Below are 5,768 nucleotides of genomic sequence, written 5' to 3'. Positions count from 1 at the left end.
GCTGGTGGAGGTAATAACGGTCTCTTTTTAAGTAGTATATTTTGGCACTGTTATCAGCGACAGCGTCGTGTGTTGTGACAAAATACCATCACATATTCACTGGTTAAATCTAGACAAGCTAGCAAACGGTTTTGTTGCCGTTAGCAAGCAAATTAGCAAGCTAAAATGCCTGGATGATACGTTAACACTAACGCAGCAACAGGCTGTTGCATCACACGCCGTTCAAACATTGCAGCGCTGAAGAAATGTCGCGCATTTCATCGTCAACATGAATAAACTTACCGTTTCTCTAATGGGATCTTGGGATAGAGCCACTGGAGACCGCTGAATGTTCCCGCTCGACAAACAATTTCTGCTGCTGCTGCTGAAGTGAAGTTTGTTTTGGGCGCAGTTTTTGAATGCACTCCATTTCCGGTTATGACAAAACTTGATTACGTTAATTGATTCGTTCAATTGGATCACTTTCAATCAACACAAAAGAAACTAGAACGTTTAACAATCTCTACAAACACATGGGGTGTACTTGTTTGAATAATGTTCAAAGAGGAAATATGATTTTTTTGCGTTGCATATACTAGCATCATTCTTGTAAATTCAAAGACCCTGTGTTCCCAGTTTTTTCAGTGTAGATTTATAAACTCATTGAAGTCAGGATCCATGAACTGAATACGGAAGTCTCTTTCGATTCCAAATGCTTGGCAAACAGCACTGTGTAATTCTGTCAAAGTTTTTGGCATTCCTAAGGGGAGGTCAAGCCTCCTAAAATCATCATCTTCCACGATGACTCTCAGCTTCAGAGGTTCTGCCATTCTTCAGTCTATTTTTTGGAGAAAAAAAAAAAGTGGAAAACAGTTAAAATTGTACTTTGCAGTTATTTTACGTATAGAAAGAGTATTTTTCATAATTATAGTTTTTTTATAGAGTATAGAACAGTTTTTTGGAACTGGTAAACAGCAATTTAAATGCATTTTTAATCAATATTTTAGGCATATTTTAAAACCTTGAACATGTATACTTTTGCTAGTAGTTAGTGTCGCACTTCAGCTCCACAGTCTTTACAGTGCCACATTAACTGGACAAACAACAAAGAGAAAATTGAAGAAATGACTTTATACAATCACCATGGAGGCATTACCTTGGTTAACCAGTGAGAACTGATAGTTTTATATACAACTTAACTTGTCCAGTATCGTAGCTAGAAGAATAATGGCCTGGCTGCCGTCTTGTGCCAAACAGATTTACCTTTACAAGAGGAGCCTTTCAGATACAATGCCCCTTTTAAAAATCTGACATTTTTATTCTCATCTTGTTCTATTGAACTGATTTATTTTAACTTATATTTTGCCTTAAAAGATTGAGAACTGTGGGCAACACGTCAGTGGTCTTGCCTGCTGCTATTTCTGACAATCAAAAAATCTACAAACATGTAAAACAAAGAAATTAATTACTGTAAGACTCGAGTAATAAATTAGTGAGTAATTTGTGTGCACTTACCAAATAGTGTCCCCAGAGATTACACGATCATATGTGAAGAAAACAAGAAATCTGCCATAAATAGAAACAAATACAAAAATTAAAGTAAGCAGGACTTTAGAAAAACAATGGCTAAACAATACCTGACTCTCTATGCCATCAGACAATACTACATCACCACAGAGTATTAAGATTAAGTCAACATTTTAACTGTACTTCTATACCATGATTTGCATTTGTAGAACAAATAGCAGATCAAAGAAAGGGAAAATCCCCTAAAAAAGTATTAATCATTTAGGGGACTTAATACTTTACAATTTGTTTATCTGCTTATTGATAGAATATTTTCTGTATACTATTGTGACTGATGAGTAACTAATTCACTGTACAGCACTACAAATCATAAAAAAAACTATGAAAATATCAAATATAAAAATTTTCATGTACTGTACATATTGAATTTTAAATAACGATAATATTAACAGTGGTATAATTATTACATTTGCTAGTTTTTACAACTGTGCAGACAATACAGTTAGATGATTTACAGCCAGATTAACAGAACCTAGCTATTCATCACCGAATATTACTAAAATCAGATGCATGTTTTATAACATGATAGGTCAAGATAGACAACTCATTTTCTTATGTCACTCCTGACAAGCTTGCATTTACACAACCACCTTTTGAGCTCACATTGTTTCATGTGATGGATGACAATTTCAACAGCTGAATAGGAAAATCTTTCTTGGATAGGCATGGTGAGGCTGCTCTTGTTTTGTGAGAGCGCTACTTTTTGTAACGCTGCGCCAAAAACCAAGGCAGCTTTTTATTTATTTTTTTAGAGATATGTATGGTAGAATTGTTTTATTCCAAGGACAACATTGGTGTTTCTCTCAGAGCCGTCGCTGACTTCAGCTCCGCCAGCAGGTGACGTCACACCTGCTGTTCAGACAGCAGCGGTTAAAAATCCATTTGTCTACTGGCTCGTTTTATAATTCATTTTGGCTCAGACATGTTGAAAAACTCTCCGATTAATAGGAAAAAATATACCACACCCTCATATGAACAAATACCATCTTCTTCTGTGTTTTATACCTGATTCAATCTCCGTCCACATTTCCCGCATGATAAAAAAAAAAAAAAAAAAAATTGTGCAGTAAATTGAACAAAAGCAACCATTAAACGAACTTGGACGTTTCCTACGAGAGCAACTCCATGACTATACACAATAAACATGGAGCAAACAATCCAGCAAGATCACAATAATGTTTAATAAAATAAATAATCTGAACCTGTAACTGTATGGTGCAAGCCTTCATATACTCCAATACAAGGCCTGTGCCCTTTCTAAAGCGTGTTTTTTCAGCAAAAAGCATTTTTTCAAGTATATAATGGTCAAGCAGCCCCTTATAGTTTTTAAACTGCAACAGCTAACGGAACACTTAGCTAGCATAAGTCAAATCATGAAAGACACACAGCTTGGAACCACAGATAGTTCATCTTGATTTAAATGTGTTTTTATTAATAAACAGCACCAGGTTAAGATAGAAACACATTTTAAAAAATCAGTGTGAGTGACTTACCTAAGTGAGACCTCAGAGCCAATCTTAAAACGGTAGCACGTTTTCCACACGAGTTGTCTTCTTCAAGTGCAAAATGGTGGCCTCTGTTGAAGCATGCGCAAAATGTCCCCACATGGAGAACTTTAGAAGTATTCATCTGTTTCAAGTTACTTTTAATTAAGTCTTATTTGTTGCTTTTAAATGGAGACAAGTTACGCTGGAATTAATTAAATTGTATATGTACCCACAGATTACACATTAATATAAATAAGATCTACATAAATAAATTAAGTTGTATCTACAAGAGACCAACATCAGTTTTTTCAGTGTAGTCATGTAATCTTTTATTTTTGCACAAGCTGCTTCTAATTTATTTTTTTTATTTTTTTTTTATCATTGTCTGCAGGATTGTGGATACAGTTGAGAGAGGAGGGGTTCTGGCCGTGTTTTCCAGGGATCAGATAAAGATAATTATTAAACATATTTCGCTGTTAATAATTACATCCTCTTTCATTGATTTTATGTTTGCCCTTTACTTTTTTCTTTCAGAGATTACATGATGATCTGATTAATGGAAAGATGCGTTCCAACAGATTGTACCTGTGGTAGAATCCATCTACCTCTCTCAGGCTTAAACAGCACCTTAAACTAATGGCGCTGAATTTAAGTGACCAGCGGTTAAATGAAAATGTTATCAGTCACGTGTATGTACGTATGTGTGTTCACACTTATACTGTATTTAAAGATGGATTTTTTGTTTTGCACTTTTTTGCAACAGATCTTTGAGTATCTGAGGGTGATAGAGGAGGTCACGGGTCTAGGAGCCAGGATAAGGAAAGGAGAGATCAAGCTCTGATGTCATGCTCCCAGAGGTAATATGGTCAGTTTTGCTGGTTTGGGAAATCAGAGTAAATTATTTGTTGAGTTTGATCAGTATTTTATTCATTTGAAACTTGTAAGTAAAAAACAAAGAAGTGAATTCTTTAGAGTACCACAAGGTATGACTGGATCATTTAACTGTTTTTCAGATCCTGATAAGCATCCTGGACGATGAAGGACTGACCCGGCTACAAGCTGAGTTATTAATGGCTAGAGGGAGACTTTTTTAAGTGTAAACCTCCATTTTGTTTATTCATTTTTCGTTTTTGACTCCTAATTTTGGAATATTCTCTTTTTATTTGCTCATCATTTTTGTTAAAGCTTCTACCTTTTGTCTTTATTCTTAAAAGATTTAATAAAGTTAATTGCAAATATGAGAACTTTTAAGTCAATTTCTTAATGTTACCAGTGTGATGATTTATTAAGAAAACAATTATGATGATGAATGACTTAATCCAGAGGACGATGGCTACTGGCTGTAATGATCTCTTATACTTTTTTGCCTTCAAGCTAACCCGAGGAAGATTGATTGAACATACTATTTCCTCAGTGTTGTGTGGAGGGTGTGTAGTTGTCCTTTATGTCCAGCAGCTTATACAATATTTGCCTCTGGACAGTCACATCTCCCTTAGCTCAAGAACTAATCGGTTTGATCACTTTCTTTAGGGCTCAGGTTCTGCTGCCCCAGCAGATGCTGGAAAGCAGATTGCACTTTCTACAACAGACTTACAGAAGACATAAAACAATCAGACATTGAATGATTTTAGCTTCCTTAAGAAGTAAGCTCAATTTTTTTCTAGACTACTCAATTTGGGAACACAAGGGACACGGGCTTGCAGGTTTTCAATGTCTCCCTACGGCAACACACCAGATTTAAATTAAATGAGTCCATCAGCTTATGAGTTCTGTCCAATGACTCATTATTTTGAGTCAGCTGTTTTGGAGCAGGGATTCCAGGGAGGTATCATCCTGGAATTTATGGAGCTTCTCACAACAGAGCAGCTGAATTTTATCAAAAGCACTTGAGAAAATGGAGAACATGGTCTTCAAGGTGCTGCCTGAATGCTGTCCAGGTGAGAGTGGGCTCTGAAGCAAGTCTTTAACACCAAGAACAATATGATATGCAAACTGTAATCAGTCCTGAAAGTTGTTGACTTGCTTGGAGGTGAGTTGATAAAAGTCCTAAGGAGTGATATGTAGTCATGTTGTGTTTAGCTGGATTATAGGAATAAAATGCTAACAATATGAAAATGCAGTGGTTACCTGGATACCATTTCTCATATATATGCACATACTATTCACTACTAAGTTAGGAATAGTCAACTTTCTGGTGAAATTGACACAAAATGCCCACAGTTCACAATACAATGAGATAATGAATGTAAGACATTTAATTACAATCATGAAATGGTAATTACTTCAAAAGCAATGTATAGAAAGAACAGTTAACAACAGTGGTGGGTATATGCAACATAATTAGTGTCATGGGTTCGGTGTAGCCTAGTCTGATGGTGTCTAAACAGGACTGTTCACATACAAGCTCTCATTGACAGAATATTTTCTGGTCCATTCATGGTACAGACGTTTTTGGAATTTTTTGTGGTTAATAATCTTAATGAAGTTCAGGATGTTGTACAATTAAAAACAAAAGTTTATCAATAAAGGTTATAGCGCAAAATAGATACATTCTGACATCATACAAAAGCCAAATATCCTTCATTTGTATGTTTATTTGTTTTATTTATATAATGTAAATATTGGAATGTTTTAATATTTGAATGAGCACATTTGTGATCAATAAAAATACATGTGTTCATTAACTGTCAGTTTTGAAGTATTTCAAAAGTATGT

At 35.2% G+C, this 5,768-nt stretch overlaps 1 long non-coding RNA gene across 1 annotated transcript; it reads right to left on the bottom strand.

Annotated features, from left to right (window-relative positions):
- Positions 1 to 697: 697 nt before the first annotated feature.
- LOC121639927 lies at positions 698 to 3,129 on the bottom strand. The gene is made up of 3 exons (XR_006010273.1): positions 3,060 to 3,129; positions 1,495 to 1,545; positions 698 to 817 (listed from the first exon to the last, which is right to left on the bottom strand). It is a non-coding gene; the product is annotated as an uncharacterized LOC121639927 (long non-coding RNA).
- Between the last annotated feature and the right edge of the window lie 2,639 nt (positions 3,130 to 5,768).

The sequence above is a fragment of the Melanotaenia boesemani genome, chromosome 5, assembly GCF_017639745.1.
Source record: "Melanotaenia boesemani isolate fMelBoe1 chromosome 5, fMelBoe1.pri, whole genome shotgun sequence".
Lineage (NCBI taxonomy): Eukaryota > Metazoa > Chordata > Actinopteri > Atheriniformes > Melanotaeniidae > Melanotaenia > Melanotaenia boesemani.
The sequence above is the reverse complement of the archived record's forward strand: the minus strand, read 5'-3'. Positions and strand labels throughout refer to the sequence as shown.